Genomic DNA, 13341 nt, shown 5'->3' with positions numbered 1-13341 from the left:
GGGCATGTGCTTTAGGGTTCCGTCAGCCTAGGCTCCATCCCCGGCTCCCCTCCCACCTCCATACATCGTAGCTGCCGATTCTTGAGCTAGTTCATTATGTTTCCTGCAACTCTTCCATTTCCTAACCTGTGAAGTGGGGGAGAACTGAAGAGCCCACTCGCTGGGCTGTGAGGAGTAGGTAAATCAGTGCATGCAGGAACGCCTGGAATACCACCTGGTACTTGAAAAGAGCTCAGAACCATGGTGGAGTGCAAGGTGGCCCATGTTAGGGTGGTATTTTTACTAGTACAATGCTGCTGACTGGATCAATTCCCCATCAGCTCAGAGGGGCTGCCACAGGAAGGGGCGAGCACACTGGAGGACATGGCTATCCGGAGACCAGAAGGGCGGGAATCCAAGTCCTCTGTGCCTCAGTTTCCCCTCCTGCAGGGACACCAGCCCTTTCTGCTCTGCTGTGTTGAACATCAAATGTGACAATGACTCGTGAAAATTATTTGCAAAGAATAAAGAAACATTGTTGCGGGTTGAATTTTGTTCCCCCAAAAGACATGCTGGATTCCTAACTGTCAGAACCGGTGAATCTGACCTTCCTTAGAAACAGGGTCTTTGCAGATACCATTAGGTTAAGACCAGGTCATTAGGTGGCTGCTAATCTAATGGCTGGTGTCCCTGTAGGGGGTAGATTTGGACAGAGCCACAGGGAGAGCACGGCACGGTGGCAGAGGCAGAGATTGCAGCATCACATACACAACACAGGGACTCACAGGGTTGCAGGCAAACCCCTGACGCCAGGAAGAGGCAGGGAAGGACCCTGCCCTGGAGCCGCAGAGGGAGCACGGCCCTGCTGACAACTTGATTTCAAAGTTCTGGCCTCCAGAACGGTGAGAGAATAAATTTCAGTTGTTCTACATCCGTTTGCTGTACTTCATTACAGCAGCCCTAGAAAACTAATAGAGGCATAAACATAAATTACTATTATTATCTTGACCACGTATACAATAGTGCATTGCTTCCTGCTCACAACGCTGAGGATGCCCAATAACTGAGCCGCTCTGATGATTGATGGCTCCCGCAGGATCTCTGAGCTAACAAGTAAGCTCTTGTCACTCAGCGCCACACGCACCCTGCTGTACTCTGCTACGGAATGCTGGGCTGAGACGCTGCCTGGCTATGACATGGGTCTTAATTGGTACACTACTGCACTGTGCTAAGATTTCTAGAAGGAATTGCAAAGTTAAGACATGGAGGTGACCGAGAAGGTGAAACTGAGAACAGCCTCAGAATGGATGGACCTGCGATATGATGATGAAGAAAGTCTTTTCTCTTGCTCCTGTAAGTGTTCAGGAGAGACAGCTTCCTGCGAGAAGCCTCCTCTCTTCTCTGTCCCCTGCCCTGCCACCGCGGGGTCTCACTGCTCCTATGGAATCTTAGGCAGTCGCAGAGGAAATGAGGGGAATTGTTAGCGTCGCCATCAGCAATGCATTTAACTATCAGCGTCTCCTTGAGCAATTTTTAAAAATAAGTTCTACCAAAATATCATACAGAATTTTAGCGGTTCATTAGAAAATGGGAGCAGGGAGGCAATGTGGTCGGATAATAGGTCCAACTGGTCTGCTCTGCCAGGGCTGCCCTTGGCAAGCCGCAGTAACAAGGCTGGCTCTGCTCCCCTGACGGGAGAAACTGTTAACACCACACCGTTTGGCAGAGCTGAGGTCCGCACTTGGCCTGCGCAGAGGGGAAATCACATTAGTGGTTGGAATCGCGAGAGACCTCCCCTCCCATGCCTGTGTGTGTGTGCGTAATGTATTTCTAATCACCGGATTATGTAAATCGCTGGTTGTACCTAACGCAGTCAGCTTGTTAATCAGATGGCTCTTCTCCAGGCTTCTGTGCCCGGAATCCAGAACCCACGCTTCAAGCACCCTCACTAATCAGCACACCAGTCGGATGCTGGGCGGCCCATGCGTCGTCTTAACTAGCATGCCTTGAATTGGGAAAATGAAGCACCCTTTTGGAGAAATTTTTCTGTTGCTGCAAATTAGGCTGAATTGTCAGTCTCTGCTTTCTCCTCCCTCCTATAACAGGCTGGCTGTCAGTCTGGCTCCACGGGGGCACCCACCACCAGCAGCAACAGAAAACAGTGGGATTATCACCACTCCCTGCCATCCCCAAACCACAAGCCACCATCTAGCATCCTTGCCAGGGACTTGACTTCTCGTGGTTACAAAACTGGAATTTGTTGTAATGAACTCAAGTATAGCCCGTCGCACTCTTCACCCATCATCTCAAGCATGAAAAGAAAGATCTATGTAAGTTAGCCTTAACTTTGGTGAAGAATGACAAAAAACTTTCAAAACCTACAGGTAAAACATGTAAGAAGTTTATTTCACATACATAAGTAAGGCCATGAGCACTCACTAGTCATCAGAGATTTAACCCTCTCCTATCTTGCCATCTCACCATCAGCAAATTGCTTTTTGTTTGTTTGTTTGTTTGTTTTGAGATGGAGTCTCACTCTGTCACCTGGGCTGGAGTGCAGTGGCACAATCTTGGCTCACTGAAAGCTCTGCCTTCTGGGCTCAAGCGATTCTCCTACCTCAGCCTCCCTAGTATCTGGGATTACAGGCATGCGCCACCACGGCTGGCTAGTTTTTGTATTTGTAGTAGAGACGGGGTTTCACCATGTTGGGTTTCACCATGTTGGCCAGGCTGGTCTTGAACTTGTGACCTCAAGTGATTTGCCTATCTAAGCCTCCCAAAGTGCTGGGATTACAGGTGTGAGCCACCAGTTTTATATGAAATGGCTTTTATATATCCACGTTTGCCTCATTATCCAAGGTGACTGCTGATATTCCAGTCATTATATCTATATTCCAGGTGGTAGGAAGGGAAAAAGGACAAACGGAATGTCCCCACTCACTGAGTCTAGTTCTCATGAAGGAGATTTTCTAAAGTACTGCATATTTCCGTTTACTTTTGGACTAGACCAGTTCTCAACCTTCAGCAACACCAGAATCACCTGAGGAATTGGTAAGGCACAGATTCATGTGCCCCACCCATCTTCAGAGTTGCTGATTCAGTAGGTCTGGGGTAGAGCCCAATAATTTGCATTTCTAGCAAGCCCCCAGAGGATGCTGATTCTGCTGGCCCAGGCCCCAACCACACTTTGAGAACAACTGTGTTAGAACTCTGTCACATGGTCACAGCCAACTGCAAGGGAGGCTGAGAAGTTGAGTCTCTTCCCAACCCACCTCTCGGAGCATCAGGGTTCAGTGACTAAAAAGGAGAGTGGATATTGACAGGCATGGGTCTCTGTTTCCTCCAGATCTAATCAGTTTATTTTCCTAGCCCCTGCCTTTTGGGGGCTACCTCTGGGATTCAAGGGTCTTTGTGTTGCTGCACAGACACCAGGCAGGCATCTCCTCTTGCATCTTCTCCAAAGACGCTGCCTAGAAACCAGACATGTGTTCCCTTTCAGAACCCAAAGACCACTCTTCCTCTCTCTCATTACCTCCCAAGAGAAAAAAAAGAAATTGTTCTGTCTGTTCTGGAAGGCTAGGTGGCGGGAGACCACCTCCTGCCCTGTGATTCTGGCCACACGTTTTGTCGTACTTGTGATCTTCCTTGCTTCTCTGGAATTCGGGGAGGCATTTTGTTTACTGTCCTTCTCCTCGCTTCCCAAAGGATGCATCAGAACTGGTTTCCCTGCTTGAATAGGAGGAAGGGAGGGGAAGCCTTAGAGAGGGAAAACAAAACCTAAGTTAATATCTCAACATCATCCTACTAAACAGATTTCATCATTGTTTGGTAGCTAGAAAAGCTTTTTCTTTACTTCAGGAAGGTGGCGGCTTTATCAGCCCTCGGTCAGGTCAGTCCCAGCCCCCAAATTCAGAGTGATCAGTACCAGCCCACACCTTGCTCCAGACTCTGGGGTTCAGCTTCAAGGCACTGAAGCCCTCAGCAAAGCACCTTCCCAATGCCCCCAGGTTCCCACTGATGGTCCCTCCTTATCAAATGGTAAGTGCAATTACCCAGCCGCTCCTTGGACTTCCAAGTGATGCTAAATTGGTTCCCAAATCAATTGCAGTTGAATGCTCATCCTCTTTCCCCTGAAAAGCTGGGATTGTTACCCACTCAACAGGTGGGTTCAGTTGCTTGGCAGGTATCAGTCCAATGACCACAACCAAGGAGGAGTTAGCAAGGAGATTATATTACTTGCAATAAGTAAAGAAAAACACCTGGGATAGTCTCAAAGCAGTGTCTCCCAGAGCTGAGTCAGATTTTATAAGCATTGGGTCATGAGATGTGATCAGACTGGATGTAGCAATGAGGTGATGCAGGGAGGCATGATCTTGTCATGCTCATTCTGATTGGCTCATTCTGATTGCCTCACCAGGGCTCATTCTGATTGGCTCCTGCCATGAGGTGATGCCAGGGCTCAATCTGATTGGCTCCTGCCATGGGGTGATCCCAGGGTTCAGTCTGATTGGATCTTACCATGTGGTGATGCCAGGGCTCAATCTGATTGGATCCTGCCTTGTAGTTATGCCAGGGCTCAATCCGATTGGATCCTGCCTTGTAGTGTTGCCAGGGCTCAATCTGATTGGCTCCTGCCTTGTAGTGATGCCAGGGCTCAATCTGATTGGATCCTGGACCCTGCTATGCAGTGCTCTCTTCTTAATTCAGTACCTACACCTCAGTGTGAGCACCTTGGTTTCCTGTTTGCACGTGTGGCCCATCTGGGCATGCTCAGGCTACATGACCTTCAACCCGGGGGTCATGGCAACTGAAAAACAACTCACAACTTTAAAGATGGAACCGATCTGTCTGGTGCAGCTACAGGGAGCTCAAAATCGACTTGGTGAATCAGGGCATTCAAATACAGTGTCACAGTTTGCTGTCTTTGTTTCCTGAGTTGAAGATGGACAGGGTCGCGGTGCAGGGATCAGGTCCGTACCAGGCACTGACCTGGGGCTTTCTGTAGGTCCTCCTGCCTACAACCCTAGAGGAAAGTGGGATTCTCCCCATTTCACAGATGAGGAAAGCAAAGCTCCAACAAGGCGGGAGCAGGAACACAGCTCCCATGGAGGCCACAAAGCAGGCACCTGTTTACTTTGAACCCATGAAGGCACCATGGTCGCTGCCCTCTGAATGCTGGCGGCTGGACTCTCTTTTCTAGGTTCCAGTTTCGAAGCTGGACCTTTGACCTCCCCAGAGTCTGCCACGTGAGCAGAGGGTCTTCCAGCATCCTCAGTCTCCTAACCTGCTGGGATGTTTTCCCAACCAACTGCAGTTCAGCTTTGGTTGTACATGAACAGAAACAACCTGTTCTCCCCTATGTTTACACTGTTCCTTCAGAGCAGGTGGTTTTATAATGTTATCTGTTGCGGTTAAGTCCAGAAAGGCCAATTTTAGGCGCTTCTTGTTATTCGAGCATTTATATTCACCTTCCTTCAGCTAAAAGCACGTGCAGAGAACCAGATGCTGCCAGTCATCCAAAAATCATCACAAATGTAAATTATCAATGCCTTACAAAGTGATCCCCAATTCAAATCTCTCTTCCTATTTAACATGAGCCCCTCTGGCTTAGCACAAGGATTCTCGTAGGTCCAAACATGCAGTGCAAATTATCAAGATGCAAATCTATGGCAAGTTTAGCAAAGGATGCAGGCTTTTGTAGAGGAAGTCATCACGCTGGTATTGAAGTCCCGCTGGAAACACGGCAGATCGGGAACCACTGAAGAAGAAAAAGCCTTAAGGACAGGAGTTAGCAGGAACGTGACTCCATGGCTCTACCAGAGAGAATGGCCTCAAACTCCAGGATTAGGAGAGGCTCTTGGGGGAAAGAGGGCCCCTCGTATTGAAAAAATGATCTTGTTCAGGGATCAGCAAAGATTTTCCATAAAGGGCTAAATAGTATTTTGTTTTGCCGGACACATAGTCTCTGTTACATATTGTTTGTCTTTTCTTTTTTTTACGAGGCTTGAAAATGTAAAAATCATTCTTGGCTAACAAGTTCACATAAAAACATGCCATGGGCAGGAATTGGCCCTGTATCTTATTAATCAGTCTGGAAAGTCTAATGAGACGTGAAAGACACCTCCTCTCCCCACAGAAATTCAATTCATCTTTCTTTTCATTCTGAGCAGCAGCACATGCTGGCAATCTCTGTTCTCAGCATCTAGTTCGAATTCATGAATAGTAGATTTCCCTACTAGTTGCCTTCTTTAGAGAAAATATGAAACTTTTGGTCTGCAGCCAGCTCCGCAAGCCCCGAGAGGAGACCAGGTAAGACACCCTGGCCTCTGTGGCTGCCTGTCCATGTGGAAGGGGAGCATTCGTCCAGCTGTTCCTCCCTCAAAGACAGGCGGTGGGAAGAAAATCATGGACTTGGGAGATGCTCACAGGAGTGGACTGCTTCTCTGGCTGCAGATGGAAGGAAGGACATTTGGATTTAAGTGTCCTTAAATGTCCTTAAATTTAAGTGTCCTTGGATAGATGATTGAAGACAGATTGGATAGATTTAAGAGTCACCAATGTCACAGCGGGTCTGGAGAGAATTGAAAAATGTCCACATCCCACTGTCCAGTGGCTTCTCCAGTCCAAGGCGAGACAGGCCCTCACGGCCACCCGCTCACACCCCCACCCCCACTGGGGGGTTTGTTTTCTAGAGGGTTGTCTTGTGCAAAGAGTAAGAACCAGGGGCTGGACCTCTCGCTTGGGGTTCATATCTCAGATCCACCCAGCTGCTGGCTTTGTGAGCTTGGGTGAGTTAGCTGGCATTCTTGACTTCGTCTCTTCACCCTTCACATCAGGGTGAGAACACAGTCTCCCTCGGAGGGTTCAGGGAGCTAGGACGTCCAACACGCTTAAGAGAATCTGGCGCATAATGCATGCTGCTGTTACCACCAAAGGTCTCCTCTGTCTCAGAGAGAACACGCTTGAGAGAAGTGGCAGGTGTGGTGGATAAAAGAAATAAAGGCAAGATGGTGTCACTGTCCAGCAGCATGGCCCTGAGCAAGCCATTCCTCCTCGTCCAGGTGGGCTGAGGAACCCCTTTCCTCTCTGACTGGTGCTCAAAAATTAAATGATTTACAACTGGTTTTAAAATAGCCAGTTCCATAGGCAAGTTTCTCCCCAGAAATTAAATTTGTGAATGAGAATGTAAGGTCTGGGCTCCACCAGTGGGAGTTCCTGCAGGGTCTCCTTTGAGGTGTGTGGCTGACTGCTTAACCTGCACAGGTAGAAAAGCCCCTTAAAAGGAATCCACTTGGAAGGGCCACATTTTCATAGCAAAGTGCAAGGCAGGCTAATTCCTGCTTTCTCTGTGGGATTCCCACTTGTGGTTTGTGGTTCTGGACACTTCATGCAATCTCTTTCCCAGCATAGAGTTCAAAGATGGGGATCAGCTTTCTCAAGGAAGAAAGCAAATTGCCAAGCCCCATTTGCCCATGTGCCCATGACCTTGGCATCAGGGACTGGCCCAAAGCCAGGCCTTAGAGCTCTCAGGTCTCTGCAGTCCACAAACCCTGAACCTCCACGGCCACCATGAGCCAGGCACAGTTACTACAGTAATAGGGAAGTAAATGGTTCCCTACCACCGAATTACCTAAAATAAAGAGACTGGTAATACAGGAGGCTCCACTAGAGAAACAAGATGAGAAGATAGGTAGATAGCTAGATAAGGAGACAGATAGAAGATAGATTAGATTAGATAGCAAGAAGTTAGATAGATGACAGATTAGAGGGGTGGGTCGGTAGGTAGGTAGGTAGGTAGGTAGGTAGGTAGGTAGGTAGAGAGACAGCAGATTAGATAGATGATGGAAGATAGATTTGATAGATGATAGACACATAGATAGATGATTGATAGATTGATAGGTTAGATAGACAGCTTTAGCTATATGTCCTGGAAAAGCTGTCATGAAGGGCAGCCTGCATCTTTGAGGCACAAACTAAAGCTGCTATCCACCGGCAAGATTTCTTCCTGTTCAGGGAAGCCTCAGCTCTGCTTCTAAACGCCTTTCAACTGAGTGGATCAGGCCCACCCAGATGGTAAAGGATAACTTTCTTTATGAAAGTCAACTGATGGTGAGCATCAGCCACTCTACAAAATTCCAACACAACAACAGCTAGGTTCATGTTCCGTTGACTGACTGGAACCATCACCTGGCCACAGGATACACAGTCACGGGGTTTCAGGGTCTCAGGGAAGGACAGCCTCCCACGCTGCTCAGAGTGTGTGCAGACAACCACTTGGAAACGCCAAACAGCGGAATCAAAGAGTTAAATGTGTAGACTCTCAACCAGCAATTTCACTTCCAGGATTAGAAGATGCTGAAGAACCCTGGATACATATGCATGGGGAGAGATACAGTTATTTGCAAAGGCAAAGAATTTAAAGCACTGTAATTTCCCTTGGGTAGGAGAATGGAGAAGTAAAATACAGGGAAGGTACCGGATGGAATTTAGTCAGTCTTTGAGACAAATGAATTCAATCGGTATGTAAATATGGACCTAAATGGGAGTAAATGGTCCAGCTCTACAAACAGGGATAGATCATAAAAACATAATGTTGAGTGTTTTGAAAAACAAAACATAAGTTGATGAAAGTACAATATAATTTATATAAACTACATAAAACATGCTTTTGTATAAAACATAAAAGCAAAAGACAATACCATATTTTCTTTTTTTTTCTTTACTTAAAGAAATATAAATTGTGTTTTCCATGTGTTTTCTTTGCATAAATATGGATACTTGGTAAAAGCGTAGAATCACAGACTGGAAAGATACTTGCCAAATCCTGACAGTGGTTGCCTCTGGGGTGTGGAAATTGAGGATCAAGACTGGAAAAAAATGACAGAGGAGATTTCAAAGTTATCAGCATGGTTTTTTCTCTTTTGTAAAAGAAAAAAAATACGAAATGAATACAAAAATGCTAACATAAATACGCTTTAAAATGTACTTGCTGTTTGCTACATGTCTGACTTGTTTTTATTCTATTTTCTACTCCTCCCCCTGCACACCCCCAATTTTCAGAGAAAAAGAGAGATTGAAGTGGGTGAATCTGGCCTCCCTCCAGCCACCAGTTGCCTCGTAGGAGACACTCTACGTTTATGTCTAACAGCTGCCCTTTGAGTCAACTTAGACTTTGCTCCAAACCCTGACAGGCAATCCATAAACATTATCTGATTTAATCTTCACAACAACCTAATTATTCTGGGAGTTCACACTCGAGGAAACTGATGCTTGGAGAATTTAAATAATAGCAAGAAGAGGGTAGGGCCAGGATTTAAGGCAATTCTCGCTCAGGTCCTTGCTCTTGACCTGAGTCGAGAAGTTGTGTTCAAGAACATATGCTCCTGCCCTGGGCTGGACATTCAAGTGTGGCCAGAACATGTATGGGCTGTGCCCCCAGACAAGTCAGTCACTCAGCTCCATGCTTCAGTTTCCCCATGCATAGACTAAGGATAACACAACTACCTTCTTCGTAGGTTTGTGGTAGCAGTGAGAATATCAGCAACACCTAGCACCTGCCAAGAGCTCCTCAAATGTGACCCGGCTGCTTTTTCCTTTTTATTAACTACTAGCTCTTCTTGACTCCTAATCACAGGAATTGACAAAGGTTGTTTTCTGCTCTCTGGGATACTTTAGATTAAGCTCACCCTTTCCCCAGACACTCATTAAATTTGAACCCCAAAGTTGCTTTACTAGGCAGGCGTCTGGTCTCTGAGCCACGAGGGTGTCTGTTTTCATTCCATTTCCAGGGTCAGTCATTTGTGGGTGGATAGATTGTTGGCTTCGCTGAGGTCATGCAGGAGCCCAGAGTCAAAAACCAGAGCTGAGCCTGATGGCCTTTCCACGGCCATAGCCCCATCACGCACCCTTTCCCTTCTTTTTTATGGAGATATAATTCTCATGTCATAAAATGTACTCTTTTAAAATATACAGTTCAGTGGTTCTTGGTATTTGCAAGGTTATGAACCATCATCCTGTCTAATTTCAAAACACTTTCATGTACACAGAAGGAAACCCTGTACCCGTTACCAGCCACTTCCCTCCCCACCCCGCATCGCCTGGCCACCATGAATGCACTTTCTGTCTGTGGATCTGCCTGGTCTGGACGTTTCATATGAATAGAACGATATAAGCTGTGGCCTCTGTGTTGAGCTCGCTTCACTTTGCACAGCATTTTCATGACCCACCCATGTTGTAGCATGCACGCATTGCATTTTGCAGCTGAGTCCTCTTCCACTGTGTGGATGGAATACATTTCCTCATTCTTCTACTCTGCAAGAGAGCCCTTGGAGGATATTCCAAGTGGGGCATTTCACACCCATTCCTGGGACAAATCCCCCATCTCCGCAGCCAGTCAGTCCAATTTTCCATCCACACTTCTGAGTCTTTTAACACTTCCATGTTAAGGAACACAGAATGACTTCTGGAATGACTTCATGAAATTACTTTTATGTATGGGTGCATGTGCCTGTGTGTATGTATACATGTGTCTATGTGTGTGTTCTTGTGTGTGTGTATGTGTGAGTGCCTACTCTGTAGGCCGGCCACATCAACATCAGGCACACACACAGGCACTCACACACACAGGCACATGCACCCACACACAAGCACGGAGAGACCCACACAGGCACACACATGCACACAGACACATGTACCCATACACGGAAGTCATTTCATGAAGTATTTCCATGTTCTTTTTTATTTGAAAGTTAAAAATATAATTCACCTAGAAAATGGTCAAACTAATTTACATTTATGAGGGTAAATCAAACAACAAAAATGTGTTTTCTCAGAAGCCCCAGGCTTTTTTCAAATTTGAAATGACCGTGATTTAAAGAACCCTACCTTATTGATTCTTTTCAGCAAAACAGAACAGTTCTCTGATTTATGATGGAAGTGGGTGGGGGGCTTCAGAGCAGGGTAAAAGGAGAGATGAAACATTTAATAATACAAAAAGCTTCCAAGTCATACTTATGACTTCGTCGGATTCTGTGAGGCCCTGAGATGGTGTTCATAAGCGGTCCCTAGGACCTGCTGGGGTCTGCAGGAATTGCACACCTGTGTGCTTTCAGGAAGAGGGCTGCCTTCTGTGATGCTGAACTTGTCAGAGCTGAATGGGGCCAGAGGGAAGGCAGCCAGCAGTGTAAACCTTCCTATGAACAGTGCTAAGCGGCAGCATAAAGGAAGTGGCATCCACACCCAGGCAGCCATGCACACGATGTGTTCTTCTTGATCCAGCGGGGGTTTGGGTGGGTTTCAGAAGACAGAACAATTGTATACACATAAATAGTGCACTAGGCATATTGCTGTGAATTGGCCTCAGCTAAAAAGGTGTGTGAGAGCTGCAGCCAGATGCAAAGAACTCTGTAGGCCTGCCACATCAATATCGTAAGCACACAGGCACTCACACATGCACAGAGGCATATGCACCCATGTACACAGACACACACACGCAGGCACTCACATATGCACACAGCCCCGTGCACCCACAAGCACGCAGGTACTCGTGCATATGCACACAGACACACACACGCAGGCACTCACATATGCACACAGTCCCGTGCACCCACATGCACGCAGGTACTCGTGCATATGCACACAGACACACACACGCAGGCACTCACATATGCACACAGCCCCGTGCACCCACATGCACGCAGGTACTCATGCATATACACACAGACACACACACGCAGGCACTCGCACATGCACACAGCCCCGTGCACCCGCATGCACGCAGGTACTCGTGCATACACACACACACACACACAAAGGCACTCGCACATGCACACAGCCCCGTGCACCCGCATGCACGCAGGTACTCGTGCATATACACACAGACACACACACGCAAGCACTCGCACATGAACACAGCCCCGTGCACCCACATGCACGCAGGTACTCATACATATACACACAGACACAGGCAGTCACACATACACAAACACAGACACACACACGCACAGGCACTCACACATACCCAAATACAAGCACACACACAGGCACATGTACCCATACACACAGGCACTCATGCACACACAAACACAGACACACATGCACACAGACACATGTATCCATATGTGCACACTCAGGCACTCGCACAATTGAACTCATGCAATTTAGGGATGGGAGTGTTAGAGTGTGTGAATGTGTGTGTGTATGTGTGGTGTGAATGTGCATGTGTGTGTGTGAAATTGCAACAACCATTGGAAAACTAATCACAGTTTAGGAATATGGAGTGTTAGAGTGTGTGTGTGTGTGTGTGTGTGTGCACGTGAGAGAGAGAGAGAGAGAGAGAGAGAGAGTGTGTGTGTGTGTGTGTGTGTAATTGCAAGAACTGTTAGAAAACTAATCAGTCCATGAGGGAATGTGCTGCCTTAAGCCACTGGCCAAAAACCATTCTGAGAGAGAAAATGTAAAGACCGAACTCTGAGCACACTACCTGTAATGAACCTGAAAATAGACTTGGGGAATTTCTAAAGGATTCTTAGCCTCCGTAATGGCCACTGCGCAAGCTGCCAGATTGCAGCGCATCTCCAGGAATCCCATGGACCCGGGAGAAGACACAGTCGAGGGTGATGGAACTGCTGGCTGATGCAAAAGCAGCAAAGAGGCCAAGCCTCTACTTACAACTCATAACTCTTTCAACTGAGCTCTTGTTTAATGCAAAAGGTCATTTTTGTGTCAGTTGCTTCCCTGGAGAAAGAACGGAGAAAATCTTTTTTCCTTCCATCTCTGCTTCACACCAGAGCAGTGTTTCTGGAGAGGGACTTTGGGAGAAACTGGCATCATTAGATGTCCCAAAGCCAAAGGCCCTTTTGCATTTTCATCTGTTCTTAAAGAAAAGGTTTATTAAAAGGCAGTCAGGTAGTATCCTACAAAATCAAATAGAAAGTATTTTCTTCATCACCTTGCAAATCACAACATACATGAGAGGTGTGATGATAATAGTTTTGCATGAAGGCATTTGAACAGGATAAATCAAAGTCCTCACGGCTGTGATGGAATGAGCTCCCATGGAGCAACAGAGGAAGGCTGTTTGCTTTGCTTTCGTCTTCATTTAAAAATAATAATAAAGCTGCCAGGCACAATGGCCCATGCCTGTAATCGTGGCACTTTGGGAGACTGAGATGGGAGGATTGCCTGAAGCTAGGAGTTCAAGACCAGCCTGGACAACATAGCAAGACCCCATCTCTACAAGAAAAGTAAAACATTAGAAAAAAATTATCTGGGCATGGTGACACCCGCCTGTGGTAGCAGCACTTTGGTATGCCAAGGTGAGAGGATCGCTCGAGGTTAGGAGTTCAAGACCAGTCTGGGCAA

The 13341-nt window shown here is 46.9% G+C and overlaps 1 protein-coding gene across 1 annotated transcript in view; it reads left to right on the top strand.

Annotated features, from left to right (window-relative positions):
* The window catches only part of TMEM132C (transmembrane protein 132C), a 429688-nt gene that overhangs the window by 372658 nt on the left and 43689 nt on the right, over positions 1 to 13341 (top strand). The window lies entirely within an intron of this gene.

The sequence above is a fragment of the Saimiri boliviensis genome, chromosome 7 (assembly GCF_048565385.1).
Source record: "Saimiri boliviensis isolate mSaiBol1 chromosome 7, mSaiBol1.pri, whole genome shotgun sequence".
NCBI classification, from domain to species: Eukaryota; Metazoa; Chordata; class Mammalia; order Primates; family Cebidae; genus Saimiri; species Saimiri boliviensis.
This window is presented reverse-complemented; position numbering and strand designations above follow the sequence as displayed.